Source organism: Lissotriton vulgaris, chromosome 2_1 (assembly GCF_964263255.1).
Source record: "Lissotriton vulgaris chromosome 2_1, aLisVul1.2, whole genome shotgun sequence".
In the NCBI taxonomy this organism is placed as follows: Eukaryota; Metazoa; Chordata; class Amphibia; order Caudata; family Salamandridae; genus Lissotriton; species Lissotriton vulgaris.
This window is the reverse complement of record NC_141687.1, coordinates 482,813,053-482,834,141: the sequence shown is the minus strand read 5'-3', so window position 1 is coordinate 482,834,141 and position 21,089 is coordinate 482,813,053.

The window sequence follows — 21,089 nt, the reverse complement described above, 5'->3', positions numbered from 1 at the left end:
TGGCAGCCCCTGAGCAGGCCTAGTGGGTCAGGGTGTTTCTACCCTGCCCCCTTTGCGTGTTTTGCAAGTTTGTTTCACTGCTCTCTTGTGCTTCGGTTCTACCGAGGCACAAGTTGGCTGCCAAAACTTTCTGGTTTGGAGTGTTGACAGACAGTTGACATGCAGCTTGTGCTCGGGAAGGTACAGACTACAGTACAGAGTACGGTACTTCGTCTCTAGATATCACTATGATTTTACTTTTGATTTTCTCAGGAACTACTAAACGGATTTACACTGTTTAATGAACCAAACTCTACCTTTTTGCCCAATTTGGTGTAATTCTGTTCAGCCATTCGGGCTGTAGCCCTGTCTAAAGGTCCTATGGAAAATAGGCAATGGAAATACATGTTTTGGAACTCCCCTTTTTTCTCGGCCCCCCACTTGACGAATCACCCCCAAACGTTCAGGAAAGGAGCAGAGCGGAGCAGGCTATTTTCTTGGAGAATTTCTCGAAGATTCGTCCACCAGCGACAAAGTTATTCCAAATAGAATGTTGTGGATTTCCTATGGAAACTAGGTCCTAACTATAACTACCTACTGGCGACCCTCCAGTAGGTAATATATATATACATCCTACTTGCAGTCCTCAGTAGTTAGTGATAGTGAGGACCATGTTTCCACATGAAAAGCGTTTTTTGCCTTGCCTATATTTATGGCACTGGATTACGATTCTTCACAGAATTTACCAAAAACGTGCCCAAGTGATTCTTGTTTTAAGCGTGGGCCGAGAAAAAGGGGGGTAGGCAAATATCATGAGTTTTCCATGTTAATTTCAATAAAAACACACACATTTACAGCCCAAACTGCTGAAATGAATTACACCAAATTTGGCAGAAAGGTAGATATTGGTCCTAGAAAGTGGCTTTTTGTGATTTAGTGTATGTCCCTTCAGTAGTTTTAGAGAAATAAACTGAAATCCAAATTTCATTTCTAGGGATGCAAAGGCTCCACAAATCCTCCTAATCTCGTCCTGAGATTAGATTGGCTGCCAAATCTTCAAATCATGAAGTGTTGGCAGTCATCTTTGGACTTGGCTTGAGCTGAGCCCCACAGAAAATGCTAACAAAATGAGAAGGGGGCAGGGGCAGAGTATTCCAGGTTGCAGTATGGCTCCCACCAAAATTATCTTCTTTAAAAACTATTTTTACCATGGTGGGGTCCCTATGGTAAAAATCGTTTTTCAAGAAGTGAATTTTGGTGGGAGCCATACTGGAGCCACAACTTCTGCTGAAATAATTTTAACAAAGAAGCAAGGGCTCTGGTGCTTCTTTTCTAATGGACCCCCAAGTGGGCTAGGTCATTGGGGCATGGGGGAATTTAATGAGAGTAGAACAAGGGCCCTACTCCTGGGGCGAATAAATGCCTCATGGTGCACCACCTTCCCAGGGTTTTTTTGAGAATGAAGGGGCTGCTCAGACCCCTCCCGGGAACCGGGGGCAACCACCTCCCTGAGACTTCATGTATCACATGCCGGGGAGTTTCTTTTGTTGCTGTGCCAGGTTCCAGCTCCAGTAGGAAGGTAATCTTTTGCAGCAGTGGGTGCTCACTGTCTGCTCTTGGTCGGACTTTAGAGAGTTTCCTTCCAGTTTTGAGTTGTGATAGTCCTTTTTCTGAGGTGCATATCTTTTCCTCTGTGGCCCCCTTTCATCTCAGGGGAGTGTCCCGGCTCAACGTGCCCATTCATCTAGAACCACGTTTTAGTTTAGTTCTTTGCAGTCGAGGTAGTGTGTTGGGAATTAGGCCCACTAGAGGAGTTCCTGTTGATACGCTCCATTTCTGTATAAGAGGGCATTCTTCTATCCTGTTCCAGGCTTCCACTGTTATTTGGAGTAAGAAAGTTTTGCCCAGAAAAATTATCAGTTCCCTCTGGGAGCCTTTGAAGCATAGGTTGTTTCCACATGCCCGATTTTCTGCATCATGAATGCAGATAGATGAGTAACTTCCTTGTGCAGGGTGTGAGTCAAATCCTCAGCTTCTGATAATCGCTGTTCTGCTAGTGTTACTTTTTCTGTTGTGTTGCATAGATCCTGTTGGAGTAGGGTAATGTCTGTGTGGACTTCCTCCATTTTATTTACAGTGCTTCTCTGGAGGACTGGATAATCTGGAGGAGGGTTGTATTGTCTGGCAGCACTACCTCTGTAACCAACTTTTCTAAATCTGGGGTCACGACTTTTGCAAATTTTTCAACTTTCCCTTGTCTCTGTATTTTCTACTCCTTGTCTCTGAGCATTAGTGATATCTATTGTCAAGCTGCTGCTCAATTGTGTGGCCCTGGTCTCGTCCAGCCTCAGGTCAGTTTCTTGCTGATCTGTGCGACAGCTGGACTTGTCATCAAGTGTATATGTGTATTTATTCTGGCTTCTTCTGCATCTCTTCTGGTCGTTTCTTAGCTGTGTCACATGCTTTATTGTGTCAGACTGGTTTCTAAGTCCAGTCTGAAGTTTCTGTCTGCATTTTTGCCACTTGGAGTGGTCTTTCCGGATATGTGTTTTCAGGCTCTCACTCCCTGTTTGTGGCAGGCACCTTTGGCCCCTTCTGGTTCTCTCCTTTCATTGGGAGAATCTTATTCCCCACACTCTTTTGGGTGCCTCATGCTGGTAGTCCTCATCTGCACAGTTGGCTGTAGTGCAGTCATGATGCCCTCCCCCACCCTGATCTGTAATGAGTTCTAGGCGGAACAAACATAGTTCAAGTTCTGGTCATATGTTGTCTTTTACTGTCCAGATTCTTTAGGCTTGCTTCTTGAAACATTTTCGGAGCTAGTGCCGGACATGTCTAGTCTGCCATGCTGTTAAGGGGCAATCCTGCTGGACTCTTGGTTTGAAGGTCTATGATATATTTGTTATTTCACTTTCTGAACCCTGTCTCATCCTCTAGAGGTGTTTTTTATTTCCTTGATGGCAAACTATGAGAGTTGAGAACCATCTGAGAAATGTTTGCTCTGAAAGTGGCAGACCACGGGATAATGTTGATCTTTGTTTGTAATTTCCCTCATGTGCTCCAGTACTCTCTTCTTGACCATCTGTGTTGTACTCGCAACATAACTTAGTTTACAAGGGCACTCTAGGACATAGATAACATAAAACGTGCTGCAACTGAGAAAATATTAAGATACTCTTAATGCTACTAAGCAACGGAGTGGTGTAATCCTTCCCCATGTAGCTATGTCAGCATGCCTTTCAGTGGCCACAGGAGGAAACCCGGTAGGATGTGCTCCTTACCTGACAAGGGCACTGTGATATTATTTTGAACTAGCATATCTCTAATGCTATGTCCTCTCCTGTATGTTATCTTTGAACTGTCTTGTATTGTATGCCCAATGGTGGATCACATGTTAAAATATCACAATTCTTGGTACAACTCACTTGACACACATCAAGCTATTGCAGAATGTAAGAATAATTCTAGTGTTCTCTGCACTATCGTCCTCATCACGAATCTTCAGTTCAAACAGATTATAGCTCCTTTTGCTTCCATAACTTTGTTGATCGCTTTATTGAGAACCCACTGCAGGTACCCTCTCTCTCTAAATCTTTCCACCATAACCTTCTGTGTATGCTATAAAGACCTCATCTGTGTTGAAGTTACATCTTGCCCTCGGCAGTTCATCAAATGGAATAATCCTTTTCAGGGTGTCCGGATGACTGCTGAGAGCATGCAGCAGGCTATTCTCCACTGTCTCTTTGTGGAAAAGTTTAGTCTGTATTTTGTTGCATATGATCTCAATCCTTACATCTAAAAAATCTATTATAGTGTCACTGATCAAGCGAGTTAAGAAAATGTTGCTAGTCAACTTATCAACAGGTGCTCCCTTGACCAGAAACAAGCATCCTGCCCATTAATTGTTCTTTTTGAATTTGAGATAATGTCATGTTCCTTAGGTTAGTTCCATCATGTACATTCCGACTACATACATTGTGTCCCACCCACTTTGACAGTCTTACATAGGTGACCTTTTACCCAGTAGCTGTTCTGTCTCTCTGACATCAGGCTCTTGGTACCATATCCGAATCCCTGTACCTGATCTACACAAAACATGTCCCCAGGCACAGTGGATTTATTCTGTACAAGGGTCAATACTTTTTCAGTCATGGCCAACAGCCAGCTACATATGCTCATGTTTGTTTAGAAAAGGATTAGCAGGGGATTATTGAATGTTTTAAACACATATCGATTCTACAAAATCCCGCAGTGACCACTTTAGTATAAAAGACTCTCACTCCCCCTTACCTAGGCAGAAGAAGAATTCCTTCCAGGCAGGACCGAGACTCTGCAGGCAAGAAACAACCTTTACGAAACAGTCATTACATCGCACTACATTTACAGTGCAGTCATTAAATCGCAACACTCTTTACAGCGCATGCCACTACAACACAGCCATTACATTACGCATGACACTACCACACATGTCACTACAACGCAGGCATTACATCGCATGTCATTACAACGCATACCATTACAACGCATAGTAACCCTACACTATCCAACACCTACCCTACGGTTGCATCCCTGGAGTTAGAAGAATAATTTTTACCCCTACACTATCCAACACTTACCCTACTGTTGCATCCCCTGGAGTTAGAATAGTAATTTTTACCCCAACACTATCCAGCACTTACCTTAAATGCGATGTAATGGTATGTGTTGTAATGGTATGCGTTGTAAAGGTATACTGCGATGTAATGGAATGCATTGTAAATGTATTTTTAAAAATTTGTTGTACTGGCATGCAACGTAAATGTATGTGTTGTAAAGGATGCTGCAATGTAAAAACTGCGTTGCAAGGGCATGCCTTGTAGCGTCATACATTCCTGCAGGGTGAACCTGTGACAGGCAGAGACCTGACATCCATGTTGATACTTTTATTAGAATCACATTAACTTTAGCAGGATTTTCCAATACAAATTATCATATTCTCGCCATACTGAACCATAGTCAGTTGAAAACAGTTTGCATTAAATTTACTGGATAAAAGCCATACTGTGTTTGTGTAAGTAATTTTTTAAATCTTCCTTTGAGGCAGAAGAGGTGTTATGGTATCTTGTTTTTTGTTTTTTTAGGGTTTATATAAATGCTACCAATTCAATTGTCAGTGGGAGAGGTCTTCGATGGTTGCTTTTTGTTGTCAGCTTCCATTTAAAATGTAATCTCCACTAATTTAATCAAGTATTGAAGTATGGACTGCTAGTTCATTTGTAACATAGATTGAACACCCCTCGATGGATGGCCGCCCTGTTGTGACTTCTTAGCAGGAGAGACCTCCTTTAACCTCATTGCTGCGGCTGATATTTTCCCCCTGTGCTGGGCCCCAATGATAATGGGTGTGGTCGTGACGGAACCATTCCGTCATCAGCACAGCTCAACCGTGACTGATGACGGAATGTTTACGTCACCAGCATCGAAGGGGTTAATCAAGTCAGTGGCAGGATTCCAAACACCATGTTTCCGGTAGACAGATAATAGCATGTCTTCTAAGAGATGAGTTTGAGTCCCTCTTAGATGTCATTGTTTTTACACCCCTGAAGTTCCATCAACAGACCAATCCTGGTGAAATCTAAGATCAGTTTGGAAGGGTAGGGCTATTGATGGACCACTTCGTGTATCCAAGCACAGAAATTAAGCTTTATTTGACTAATAATGCACTTCTTTTACTTTCTTTACGGGGCTCCCCCTCAATTAATAGCCCTAATTTCATTGGCTCCAATCTCACTGGAGGCACAATTATCCATGCCTGGAAGGGCGTAGCAGAGTTTAATGAATGATATGGCTCCTATTTAGGATATCTTTTTTACTACGAGATTTATAATCTGCAATGCATGCAATTGGCAGCTCTCATATTCTAATTTATCTGTAATTAACCTGTGTGTCTGTGGGTTCATAGTCTTTCCTCTGGCTTGACCTGGGTAACCCAAATTGTTTCATGTCCCGAGAAATAGGTTGGTGCTGTCCATTTTTTCCTGAGGCAATCTTGGTCAACTATTACATATTCAATGGGGGGGGTATGCATTTCCAAGTTTGTCTCTATTATCAGCTATGTTGTTTTCATGGGGCTTATAGAACGTTGATCCTTTCAATTTTACTTGCTATGGGCAAGCTGATATCCAAGTTACCCTCCCTTGTGAAAGTTGCATTCGCTCCTTGTTGTAAAGTCATCCTGTGGCCTGGGCAACCCCCCCAAATTTTTGCTGAATGGTACTGGTGGCAACTGACTCTGACTGACCCTGAGCTCTGCCTAACCAGGCCCCGGGCCAGTGCTATGCTGAAAGAGACACATTTAGAATACAGTGAAAACACCTACATACACTAGGGTACACTATGGTATGGGGTACCCCTGTGATTGGCATGACCAACCCTATCAGACCCCATTACATAATAGGACAGAGGGATTAAAACTACCACGAAGTCCCCAGTCCATAATAGGGAATGGTAGTTTAGAGGCCAGGAGCTTTTTCTGCACTTGCATGTGTGCACTGCTAATGCCTGGGGTTAGTTTAAAAGCAGTCCTGGGTGGCAGGACTGCTTTTAAAAAGTAAATCGTGCCCAAACTCGACTTTGGTGTTTGGGGCACTTTAAAAGTGATAACCTACAATGTTTTGTTATATTAGTAACCCGAGGGTCTCCCCTAGGTGTCCCAGGGGTGGAGGGGCAGGTATTTATAAGGTGAACCCTAAAAAAATGAGCTTTATAGGCCCTGGGTTAAGTGAAATCTCACATTTTGCTCTCTACATTGTGATAAAGTGCTGCTCAAAATCGTCCTTGATGCTAGGAGCACTGTGGAGGAAGGATCTGCAATATTTCTACTGACTCCCCTTGTTGTTCCATGGGGTGGGGGTCCTGTAGAAATAGGTGGAGTACTCATAAAATATGTTTTTATAAGCCCTAGCGCTGGAAAAATGGCCCAACCAATGGCAAGAGGTTGTTTACTAATAACTCCTGATAGGAAAATGGTATAACTTCCAGTCAAAGACTTCCCAAAAGGGTAGTGTTAAATTCAACAGTATGATATTGTTGAATTTCTTCTAAAACGTATAGACAAAAAGTAATGAGACTTTCTTGTTTGTAGGTCCAGATTCAGCCTTCCAGTGGTCTGCCCTGATTGGTCAGAGTTAAGTGGATTAGCCAGGCTGCTTTGAAGAGGTGATGAAGAGCTCCTGGGGTTAACCAGCTCTGCTGGGAGGGCAGTGTGCTGCTACACAGGAATGCCAGAGCAAGGGTCGGATTTGTAAACCATGGTCTACCAAGGCAAGGGGACGGGGTCAGTGTCATTTACCACTTCACTCTTTTGACCCAAAGCCAGAGCTAGGCATATGGATGCAGAGGGGAGAGGCTATGGAAAGTAGCAATACTAGGGCTGTGTTTAGCCAGCTCTTACCTCCCTCCTGGAAAATCAGCCAGGATTTGGTGCACTCTGGGACAAAATATTGCCACACTCTACAGGATGTTATCCTATCCTTGGGGAGTTGCCCTGCTCCCATTGGTCAGGACTGACTTCCTGCTTGACCCAGACAACTTGGAATAAGTATCTGAGAGTGGCAGAGTCTCTCAGATCTGCTGCTTGAAACTTAAAAAAGCAAAAACAAAAATTCAAAGGTCTGCCCTCTGAAGACTGCACCGGCTGAAACTACAGCCCTGTGGATGTCCTTGCTATAAAAGAACCAAAAAATTGACTCCCTGCAAGCTACAGGCTAACAAAGCTCACCTGGAACATCACCACCAAGGATCCTCAACCTGGAGAATGACCAGTGGATTTGTAAGGGTTTTGTCCAAGTGGATTTTGGGAACTGAAGTCCTCAACTTTCAAAGACCATCTTGGAGCATCCAGACCCTTGGAGTGAGTTTGAGATACTTTGGGACCCCTTGGGGAACTTCAGGAAGAAGTTCCAGCTATTTGAAAAACTTTGGAGCAACTTTGAAAAAAAGCTCCATTGGGGACCGGCTCAACCTGGCCAGCCAAGCCACCTGCCTTCTACCGCGAGTTGGCCAAGCCATCCAGGATCGTCCGCTAAAAGCTCCGTAGGTCCGACTTCCAGGGTGTGATCTGGCCTGGTGAAGAACATCGAGGGACCCCGTGAGAAAAAGCTCCAGAAAAGTTTCTAAGTTCGAAGGTAAAAACTGTGACCGGGACCTATTGCGAGTGGTAGCCGCTCAGGGCTCCATCGCGGTCAGCCTGAAACTTTGCCTTTGAGCCGGTATATCTCTACTAGATGTCCCAATAGGGTGCTATAAGTTTCTAAGTGCTATAAAGTGATACATCTTTAAAAATTCATATCTCCGGTTCCCAACATTGGAGTTTTGTCATTTTTGGTGTTATTTTAAAGATAAAAATATTTCCTATTTTTATAAATTTGAGTTGGATTTTTATTATGTATTGTGTCATAATTATATACTGAATTGGTGTTTGTAAATGCGTTACATATCTGTCTTTCAAGTTAAGCCTGCCTGCTCACAGCCAAGCTAGCAAGAGTTGAGCATGGGAATACTTTTTTAAGACCTATTCTGAGCACTATACTGTGTTAGTGGCCTATTTGCCAGTGGCAGACATACATTTGCCCCACCAATAATTCTCTTTCCAACACTCCTAAACTTACACCAGGCTTTGTGGAACTTTTGAAGTTAACTTTCTGCTTCACTAAATAGTTTTTTTTATTTGGGGGCTCTAATTTTATGGTATGTTCATGCCTATGATATTCCTGTTTTCTGCGATTTTTTCTCACGCATACCAACGAGGGGGTTGTTTAAGTCCCTTTTAAACTCTTTCTGATGCTTACTGACTCAGGACCTGTATGTTCAAAGAGCCAGTCCAAAATAGGATAGATTACCCACAGCGAGGATTGTTATCTCCTTGGGGATTTCTAAAGTTATTCTCCTTCGGGATCTGATTTCCTCCTTTTGTATCATAGGTCATTTTCTTCTAGTCATTGTCCTGGCTATTGTGCCCCACCCACATAGGTGTCTTTAGCAGAGGTAGTAGTTAGAGGCAAATGCTCTTGCTCTTGTCCAGGGCTTCCATTTGAATTATTCTTTGTAACTGCATGCAAAGGTTATAAGTTTAATTTGGGGCTGCTTATTATTATCTTTTTGCCATAAACTTTGTTTTGTATTTGTGTTCAGCTTTTTTAGACACTTAACAGCTTCCTAGATAAGCTGTTTGAGCTCTGGTAAGTCTTCATCTCCCAAATCTGAGATGGCATTGGCTGATGCTTCTGCTTTATTTGCATTTCCACCCTTTAATCCAGATGGGTATTGATTATTTATGCTCTTAACTTCCGATGGAAGGTAGTTTGCTCAGAAAGCTTTATATGGTGATCTATTTGGCATTCATTATTTTTTGCGATTGGTTTTTGATGTGTCGGATGTTGCAATACGGGGTCATTACTCATCATTACTCTTTTTATTCCTTCTTCCTTTCTGTCTTATATTTATTCACCTTCGCCGTTTACTCTTTCAGTTCTTCTATCATGGTTGTTTTAATTTCAAGATGTGCAGATAACATTCTGAACACCGAGCCACATCACCATGATTTCTCATTTTCTTGAGATATTTTCTGGATCTTTTAAAAATAAAAGGTTTTCCAATTTGGAGTCAATCAACATGCTTCACTAAAGGGTTTTCACTAGAGTACTTGAGGTGCTCTAAGTGCTTTAGGATATTTCAGTTACTTGGCTCTATCAGTGTGCAGATTTTGCCTGAAATCAAGAGAGATATCAATGAATTGTTATTAATACAGTCAGAATGCGAACCGTGAGCCACATTCACATCCCCTGTAGTTCTTAATTTGTAAAAAAAATAAGTGCCACTGCCCTCGTCATGAGGCCACTGCAGCTTGCACTACACATTGCCCTCCCCAGTACGACAACTATCACTAATCATCACACTCCTACAAGTTGACTATTCAGCCTATTCCAGACCCCCAAAGTTATATGAATGGCTTGGCGTCAGTCAATACTAACTTTTTTGCATATTGAATGAACAGACAACTGTTGTTGTTCTCATCTTTACATTCGACAGACAGAGGTACTATGTGGTAGACTGTTACATTTTCTGGTGTTGACAAAAAGGGCCACTTCCCAGCACCGCAAACCACCGGCTCGAATTAAGCACTCGATCTACCCCCTGGATTTACCGGCGACCTGGACACAGCTAATGCACGTGCATTTATGAAGGCAGCTGGTACCATGTAGGTTAATCACTGGGAATGGCCTGGCAGGTGGATTGTAGACTTGGGTCACCACACTTCCAATAACCAACTTTGGTCTGGTCGCAGCTCGAGCAACCTATCTGTTTCAGCAGCTCTCCAAGTCACAACGCTGCCTCTCTGTGTTGATTCATACTGATCCAGATTGGCGATAATGCACATACTGATATTGATACTATGATGCAATCACCACGCTCTAATGGCTGTAAGCAACAGATGAGCTGCAGTGCCATGGAGACGTGCTGCCACATTAATGAGCATGACTGTTAACCCCTTCGAGGCTGATGACGAGCTGGGCTCGTCATGGTGTAGCCTCCTCAAACACTGATGACGAGCCCAGCTCGTCATGAACAATGGGTTTTTTAAAAAGTCAGCATACCAGCAGAATAAGTGCAGCGCGCATGTGGTTAAGAAAGTTGTTTCCCTCTGTGAAGTAATTGTTATATGCAATCTATGAACCAGTAAAAAGCTTATTTTCTCAAGTCACCTTTGCTGTACCGGACAATAATATTGAATATGACCTTTGTACTACACTAATAAATGCATGAATTTGTGTTGATTAGTAAAATTCTTCCTCAAAATGTGAAATTAGTCGACATTTATGTCACTCATGTCTATCGATCTATCCGTCTATCAATCTATTCACTGAAAAAGGCAAGTTAAAGCCACTTTATAGCTAGGTGAACATTTCCGTGATAACGTAACATTTTATACGTGCTTCCCTGCACCACATCCCAGGCACCCCTGCACCTCCTGTACCGCTGACATGCAATCCTGCACACAGAGGCACATTTAACTAACAGAGAGTTTCTGCTGCGTGGCAAAAGCTTCTTCTCTGCACCGGGGGTGAGAGCCAGCACAAGTGGGCCAAACGGATTCCACCTCCCAGACTCCCCCGCACCTCCTGTACTGCCGACACTCCATCCTGTGCCCGGAGGCAAATTTAGTCAACAGAGAGCTCCCGCTGTGCAGTACGCGCGTGGGCTGTTGTGCCTGAGCAAAGCCTGGGCTAAGGGCGGGCCCGTCATTGCCAGGAAGCGGCTGTGCAGGACCACCCTTCTTACGCCTGGTTGCCTGCAGCATACCGCTTGTTGAAGCGAGTTGTTTGAGGTACTATGTCCTCCTTTTTAGGTCTAGGACCGAGGGCTGCGCTTGCGCAGTCTCCGGTGGTCTCCGGTGGGAGATTTAATGATTTGGAGTATGGGGCTTGAATCCACCTCTCTCTTCCATTGGCTGGCTTCCTAAACAGAGGCCAGCCATTGGATGAGAGGGGCATCACTCAGTTCAAGCCCCGTCTCTTTCAGAATAGAGGGGCGTGTTTTCCTGCATTCTATAGACCGTGACATCATCCGTCACTCAGAACGCCAAAAACACGCCCCGAATCCTAAATTTTCGGATGTTTGTGGCTGCCATTGTTGCCTGGCCGCTGCCGAATCTTCCAGTGAGTGCTTGTTAGCGGTGATGCAGATCACACATGCTCCGGCACGAAACACCATGAGGGGGAGAGTGTGCAGAAGAGGATGCGAAAAAGTAGGGGGTGGGGGACAGGGAGGGATGCAGAGGAGAGCCTTCTCCTCTAGTACAATTTGGTGCCTTATTCTTGGGAACACCCCCACCCACTACGCCGGCCATACGCTTGACCCCGTCTTCTCATCCAGCAAGCACATCTCCTTCAGCCACACCATCGAACTCCACTCGACCGACCACAGCTGCGTCCACTTCAGCTTCAGAAGAACTATGACCCACCACCACCCGCAACAGGTTCCCCGCCGAAGCTGGAGCAAGATCACGCCGAGCAGCTCACCGCCTCCTATAGCCAGAACACTCCCACCAGCACAACGGATGCCAATGAAGCAGCCAGGAACCTCACCAAGTGGCTGACCGCCTGCGCCGATGACCTTGCACCACTAAAGAACCCTCCCAGCAGACCCGGCAGCAAGAAAACCCCCTGGTTCACCGACAAACTCAAGGAATCCAAGAAGAACTGCCGCACCCTCGAGAAAACCTGGTGGCTCAACCAGACCACAGACAACAGGACCGCACTCCAGCACGCCACCCGCAAACACCATCAGCTGATCCGCGCAACCAAGAAGACGGTACTCAAAGAACGACTGAACAACAACGCCCATGACAGCAAGGAACTCTTCAGCATCGTCAAAGAGTTCTCCAACCCCAGCCCTGGAAACAACGACATCACTCCCTCGCAAGACCTCTGCAACTCACTCGCCTCGTTCTTCCACCGCAAGACCGCCAACATACACAACGGCTTCGATGCACAGGCCACGCACCCTACTACCGAACCAATGCCCGCCACCACCACCCTCTGCAACTGGACCCCAATCAGCACCGAAGACACAACCCGCACGATGAACTCCATCCACTCAGGATCACCAACCGACCCATGCCCACACCACGTCTTCAACAAAGCCGACGCCATCATCGCACCCCATCTCCGAGACATCATCAACTCCTCCTTCCACACCGCCACCTTCCCGGAGAGCTGGAACCACGCCGAGCTGAAGAAACCAACGGCGGACCCCACCGACCTCAAGAACTACCGTCCCATCTCGCTCCTTCCTTTTCGGGCCAAAGTCATCAAGAAGACCGTCAACTTAACGCCTTCCTCGAGAGGAACGGATCCCTCGACCCCTCGCAGTCCGGGTTTCGGGCCAACCACAGCACCGAGACCGCCCTAATCGCAGCCACCGACGACATCAGAACGCTGATCGACAATGGGGAAACAGCGGCCCTCATCCTCCTTGACCTCTCTGCGGCATTCAACACTGTCTGCCACCACACCCTAGTGAAGCGCCTCAGCAACATCGGAAACCGAGAGAAAGCGCTGGAGTGGATCATCCCGTTCCTCGCCGGAAGAACCCAGAGAGTCCGCCTCCCTCTGTTCAGATCCGAGGCCACCGAAGTCATCTGCGGCGTACCACAAGGATCTTCACTCAGTCCAACCCTCTTCAATGTCTACATGAGCCCCCTCGCAGCCATCGCATGCCAACACAATCTCGACATCATCTCCTATGCCGATGACACCCAGCTGATCCTCTCCCTCACCAACGACCCCACCACCGCCAGAGCCAATCTACACGAAGGGATGAAAGACGTCGCCGACTGGATGAGGAACAGCCGCCTTATACTGAACTCAGACAAGACGGAAGTCCTCATCCTGGGATCATCACCCTCCACCTGGGACGACTCCTGGTGGCCCCTGGGCCCTGGGCACCGCTCCCAAACCAACGGACCATCCTGGACTCCTCCCTGTCAATGACCAGACAAGTCAACGCCGTCTCATCTTCGTGCTTCAACACCCTGCGCATGCTCCGCAAGATCTTCAGATGGATCCCCACTGAAACCAGGAAGCCGTCACCCAGGCACTCGGCACCAGCCGACTGGACTACGGGAACACCCTCTATGCCGGAACCACAGCCAAACTTCAAAAAAGACTCCAACGCATCCAGAACGCCTCCGCACGACTCATCCTGGACATCCCCCGACACAGCCACATCACCGGACCCCTGAGAGACCTGCACTGGCTCCACGTCAGCAAGAGAATCACGTTCAGACTCCTTACCCACGCACACAAGGCTCTCCACGACCTGGGCCCCAAGTACCTCAACGTCCGCTTAACCTTCTACAGGCCCACCCGCCAGCTATGATCGACCAGCCACGCACTCAACACCGTACCACGCATCCGCAGAGCCACCGCCGGAGGAAGATCCTTCTACTACCTGGCAGCCAAGACTTGGAACTCCCTCCCCACCCACCTTCGGTGAACCCAAGACCATCTCTCCTTCAGGAAGCAGCTCAAGACCTGGCTGTTTGAGCAGTAACATACCCCCTCTCCCCCAGCGCCTTGAGACCCTCCCGGGTGAGTAGCGTGCTTTATAAATGCCATGATTGATTGATTGATTGGCTATATTCCTTACCATTTATTCGGTATTTTCAGTGAGGCTGGCGGCGTCCACGTCCTGCAATTTAATTGTCCGGTAGGATTAGTACAGATGTGTCCCCCGTCCATGGTAGCAGAGTGGGCTTCGGCCCAGTGCATCGGAGCCCAGATGCAGTCCCTGGGAGCTGTGTTTTTTTTTAGAGAATTTGGCGGCTGGAGTCGGCCACCGCTAATGAACTTTCCCACGGCCTCCGTCGCTCCTGAACTGGGACACCGGAGAGTCCACGGGCCTGGGGCTGTGAAGCCCGGGCGAAAGGCGCCCCTCCGGCTCCCGTGCAGCACCGGATAGCAGGTAAATGTGTGCGAGTGGGGCATGGGACCCCACCGAGGGGCATCGCCAGTGGAAGCGTGGGCGGCTGTGCCCCGCAGCCAGGGCAAACGGTGCTCGCAAGCCACTCAGAAGACACCCAAGGGGTAGTTATGCGCAGGGTCGTCCTTGACTGTCCAACGCCAGCTCATTTATGTATTCCTTGTGGTTTAGGCTAACTCAAAATGCTGCATACAACTCATAAGGTAAAGCAGGTCAGCGAGGAGGTCGTGCTTAGGATGATGGGGGGGGTCAGGGTTCCCCCAGAGGATCAGAAAAAGTGATTGGGGCTTTTTATATGTATGGAGTTCATTTATGTCATGCGTGCATTTCATTGCTGTGACTTTCGGTATGTAGTGGGTACTTCAGTGATTTCATATACAGCAGGAATACTCTTGCGTGTTTTTAGGGGGTGTTAATCAGGCTTCAAAAGGTTTCTCTAGAAGTACATTATGCTGCGGCATGAGAGAGTGTAAGGATACCCGGTGTGTCGGCAGTCAGTCAGTGCTCCACCCCGCCTTTTTAGCAGCCTTGTGACAGCCCGTTGTGCACAGCAAGGCGCAGGTAGGGAATGACAGACGTGGGCTAGTGATGGTTGCCTACAGGATGCTTCACCTGCCAGCACATGACGGGAATGTCACTTCTGCACGGCTGCAGACGCATCCACGCACCGTGTGCTCTCATGGACCCACAAGACGCCCCCACGCACCCCCAACTAATCCACCAGGGCTTCCACGGGCTGTCTAAGCCCCTCTCTATAATTGAGTGTCCCGTTGACTTCTGCGTGTCTCTGTCTGTCGTGTGCCAGCAGCAGACCAACATGCATCATAGGAGTCATAGGAGTCTTTTTAATTGAAGAAAAAGCCAATTGTACACGTGCAACAACCGGGCCAAGGTACGACAGCCATGTCAAATGTGACACAGAATGAAAACAGACCCCCCTTTTAATTGAGGGTGCTCACTACTGTCGTTGGAACTACAAACACACTCGAAATAATGAGCTGCCTGCTGAAAGGGGCTCTTTTTATAGATATCATTATTTCGCCTGAGGCTTTCTTCAGCACACCACGGCGAAGAAATCCTTAAGGAGGGTTTCTATGAGAAAATGTCATCCTTCTCACACAGCCCCACCCCCAGCAGAAAGTAACATCTTAAATTGCTCAAATTTGAGGGGAACATCAGTACGGCAAAATGGGCCCCCTCAAAATCAAATGCCCCATAGAACTATCAACAGTGACTGCCTTTTCTCTCTATTGCTTCTTTGTTTCTTTGTTTCTTTGTTTCTTTGTTTCTTTGTTTGTTTGTTTCTTTCTTTCTTTCTTTCTTTCTTTCTTTCTTTCTTTCTTTCTTTCTTTCTTTCTTTCTTTCAATTTCTTTTCCTTCGTTCTTTCTTTCCTCTTCACCCCTCCTACCCTTTGTGCGCATTGTATCGCCACCCCGCTCTCCAATCTGTCTTTCTAATTCTCTCTCTCACCTCTGTATGTCTCCGTTTTTCTCACTCAGTTCCCTCTGGCTCTCTCACATCCTCTCTCTCACTCACACTCTCTTTGCTCTAGCTGTCGATTCCCTTGTCGCCCCTATCTATCGGTGCCTGCACCCATTCTCTGTCTAGTGCTCTCTCTTGCACACACTTGCAGACTCCGTGCCTTTTCAGGTATGAACAGATTTCTGTTTCTAAATGCCTCTTCCACTCTGACTTTGTTGAAATTCCACTGTCTCTGCAATTCGGTAGCCCCCTCAAGAATCCTGGGGCTGATCCCATCTCTCAGCACAGCAAGAAAACGCCACCTCTTTCCCCACTCTGAACCCTCTGTGTGTGTGTGGGGGGGCTCTGTGTGTGTGTGTGTGTGGAGCTCTGTGTGTGTGTGGGGGGCTCTGTGTGTGTGGGGGGGCTCTGTGTGTGTGTGTGTGTGGGGTGCTCCGTGTGTGGGGGGCTGTATGTGTGTGTGTGGCTGTGTGGCTCTGTGTGTGTGTGTGTGTGGCTCTGTGTGGATAGCTTTTTGTAGGTGGCTCTATGTGTGGGTGGCTCTGTCTGTGTGAGGTTGACTCTATGTGAATGACTCTGTGTTGGTGGCTCTGTATGTGTGTGTTGGTGGCTTTCTGTGTATGGCTCTGTGTGGGTGTAAATGCAATAGGGCATGCATTTGCGAGCGATTACGCTATTGGCATTGTAAATGACAATGCCATTTATCTAACGATTAAGCTACTGACAATGTAAATGACAATAGCATGACAAGTAACAACCAAGGCACTTAAACCACAGACTATTTCTGTTTCAGTAAGATAAACATAAGGAAAAGAAAGGATGTAAGTAGGTCTAAATTCGATTTTTATTGCTTACCAAGTAAAAAGGTCCACAGACAAATACGTAATTCAAATCGTTAAATTTAAAAAGAAGATATTTCTCATTACATAATAAATAAGATTTCAACAAAAAAATTCAATATCCAATTTAAAACAATATTTTATATAGAATCATATTTAAAAAGTGGCATCAACAAAATAATTCTTCTGGAGTAGCCGCGTGTATCCTAAACCGTAAAGGAAAAAAGGAAGAAACAAAATACGAAATTTATATAAATTCACAAAAATTCTACAGAGAAAAGAGGAATATTATTAACATATTTGACCTACAAATTGCATCACTTTCTTTATGTCAATCAAGTTTACATTTTTCATCTTTGCCCTAAATAAGGGATTTCATTTCTTTGTGTATTTCAAACAGAGCTAGACTCGGGGACAACGAAGGGGAACGCATGGAAAAATTATAAAAGTGGTAGCTCAATGACCCAATGTTACTGCAATTAATAAAGAGATACACAAGATGTGCACAAGGACTAAAACAAAAATATATATATATGTATATGATATTCAGATTCATTCATGTTGGTACCAATAGTTCATAGCATCCTGACTTATTTGTGAAATCTAACAAGAAGAGTTACTCTCAGGTTTTTTCTATTTTGAATCACTTTCCCTCGTGGATGACTATTAGAATATACCTTGTTTTCTCTAAGCTATGTTTACACATCTATCAAAGGGACAAGGGGGATAAAACAATCTCTAAACTATACTTACACAGTTAGCAAAGGCACCAAGGAGTAAAGTAATCACCAATAGAGTATTGTCTTTTGTGTAACGATGATCTGGATAAGGAACTGAAACAAAACGCCACAATTCTATTATTATAAACCAGGTATTACGTGTTACAGCCCTGGTTAATGGTGAAGTTTAATAATTATTTTTGTTTACCTAATGTTTCGGAAAGCAAATATGGCCGCAGTTCATTACTCCAAGTTAATGGCAGAGGTGCTTTTATTTCTATATAAAAAGGATAGTATAGTCAAGGTATTAATTCATTTTCATATTTAGACAACATATGATACAGGAGGTTTAAAAGGAATACCTTATCAAGAGCCATCCAAAACACAAAGTGTGTTCTTGTTAGGGAGATGATTTTTAGACTTCATCTGAGGGACATATTTTAATCTAAAATCAGTCTATAAGTGAAGAAGACGATATTATTTCCAATTAGTTGAATATTATGTAGATTTTATTACAGTCAAAAAGAGTTATGACTTATTTATCCAAGACCAATAACCACATTAATACGTGAATGATAGAAAATGCTGTTGTACTTTATATTCTTTATTAGTGATCACTGTATATTTTAAGGCCAGTCAAAGTACTGGGGACAAAAATACATAACGAATTTGTGAATATTATGATTAAGTTTCAAAGACGCAGAAACTCGCAGAAGAGGATATGTTTAAATAAATACCTGATCTGGTTTGTTATGTATAAGCACTCGCTCATCGAATCGTTTTTTGAGAATCTATGAGTAAAGAGATGAAAAGATGCAGGTCATAAAACATCTTTCCTAATATTACTAGGTGTAAACTGACTTTTAACATACTTAAAAAGGCATTTGACATACCTCGTGAAGTTTGAGTTCTTTCACGGAGTATAGTCGGCGAGGAAGCCTTCCTGATATGAAGATATTCCTTTTGGCAGTACAATGCTGCAGCTAAGAAGTAAATCAAAAAAACTAAGGGGAAATTCATTATTTAGCATGTAACTATGCCTTCGCAGATTACGGCTTTTCTTTTTCACTTACCGGGGGCCGCTGTATAAAAACTCGGACGATTGAAGAGCGAGGCGCGGGGTTCTGTGGCTTCTCGGGATGTTTGCAACAAATGGCATTTCAATGCGTTATAAATACTAAACAAACCTGAACTCTAGGGTTCAATTAAAATGTAAGGGAATTCACCTGGTTTGGAAACAAACGTCATTGGCGAGTAATGGACAGCGTCAAAGGACTGCCACCACGAATAAGTAATAGACAACGGACTATCGCGAAAATAGTCGGCACAGAGAAAAGACTGTATGCCCGGTTTATGTAAACAATATCGAAAACAGAATTCGATAGGCCTTATTTACCCAAAAAGAATCTAATTAATTCATTTATTATCATAGGCTACCGCATAAATGTCTGGCTGCTAAGTGAAAGACATTATCTGTCACATTGAATCCGGTAGACAGCCGAATAGACTGACAGGAGTAAGAGATTTATTTGGAAAAAACAAAGAGTTAATAAACATTGATTTTTACTACTGCATTACATCATGGGTAGAAGAAAGGAAAAGGGAAGGGGGAGCGGAGGGGGGGAAGGGTTTTGAGAAAGGAAAAAGGAAAAAGGAAAAAGGAAAAAAGGAGGGGGAGGGTAGAAAAAATTGGGGGGAGGGGGGAGGTGGGGGAAGGGAGGGGGGGAGGAAGGGGTGGGGGGAAGAAAGAAAAAGCTAGGAAGAGAAAAGCCCATGTCTGCATTCATAGAAGTCAGATGGAATTAGACTTGTTACCGATTTATATGTACTAACATATAGCATTTTCCCATGGAATTTCGCTGTTGAGGCCACGGCAGAAAGTATTGAAAACAAAAATCCAATACACTTCCCTTTTCTTTCTTATTGCTGATCCGCCTTTAGAGTCTGGGGTTTTAATTTTTTCTAATATACGCCATTTTATATCTTCTGGGCCGTGATTCAAGTCAGAAAAATATTTCACCATAGGTGCAATCATTTTCTTCGTTCTAATGGCAGAACGGTGTTCAGTCAAGCGTGTTTGGATCATTCTGGAGGTTTCCCCTATATAACCTAATTGACATGGGCACTGTACAAAGTAAATGACATTAGTGGATTTACAATTCCACATTTCTTGCGCTCTGGTGGTATGTCCATTACAACTAAATTCTTCACCTGCAATGATGCCTTTGCAGGATATACAGGTAGAGCAGGGAACTTTTCCCTTGATAGGATTATTAGTTGAAATGGATTTTTGTACAAACTTCAACCGGTCATGATGGTTAGAAAACCGGGAGTGTACAATGAAATCTTTGATATTTTTGTTTTGTCTGTGGGCAAAAAGTGGCTTCTCTAATTTTGTTTGTACTGTGCAATTACTGTTAAGTATGAGCCAGTTGGAACTTATGATCTGTTTTACCTTGGCATTAATCGTGGAATGCTTGGTGATACAGACCACTTGTTTGTTTTCCTTAGGGGATTTTTCTCTCAAAAGATAATCTCGATCATAGTATCTAGCCCTTTTGTAAGAGTTTCTCACCAGCCGGTGAGGATACTCTCTCTCGATAAATGTGGATCTCATGATAAAGGCCTCCTTATCAAAGTCAGCAAGGTCAGTGCAGTTACGTCTGACTCGCAAAAACTGCGAGAAAGGAATGCTGTCCTTTTGAATTCTGGGATGAAAACTCCTATAATGTAGGAGTGTGTTTCTGGCCGTGGGTTTCACATGCAAATCAACTTTAAGTTTATCTTGATCTGTCTTTATCACTATGTCCAAAAATTCCACTTGTTCTGAACTTACATGAGTCGTGAAACACAAATTTGAATCTGCATTGTTAATCCAGGCTGTGAATTCCGAGAGGGTTTCTCTCCCATTGGTCCAGACAAAGAAAATATCATCTATGTATCTGGACCAATGGGAGATTGATAAAGAGAAGGGGGCAATTTCATTATGTATATATTTTCTTTCAAAAGCCGCCATATAAATATTTGCGACCGAAGGGGCCACCGAAGCCCCCATACTCACTCCCTTAGTTTGGCGATAAATATGGGGTCCAAATCTTAAAATGTTTTCGATAAGCATAATTTTCAAGCATGCAAGTAAAAAGGTTGATGGACATTCGATGCAATATTCCTCAATAAACCATGCTGTGGTTTCCAGAGCTCCTGCAATTGGTATATTACTATAAAGGGATTCCACATCCATGGTAACTAGCAGGTCACGTGTGGGATTAAAAGTTAAGCCCTCTATTTTAGAGATCATGTGGCCGGTATCCCGGACATATGACGCAATTTTAGGAATATGTGGACAGAGATAATTATCCACATATTTTACCACTTTTATCATTTTACCATGCGTTCCCCTTCGTTGTCCCCGAGTCTAGCTCTGTTTGAAATACACAAAGAAATGAAAGCCCTTATTTAGGGCAAAGATGAAAAATGTAAACTTGATTGACATAAAGAAAGTGATGCAATTTGTAGGTCAAATATGTTAATAATATTCCTCTTTTC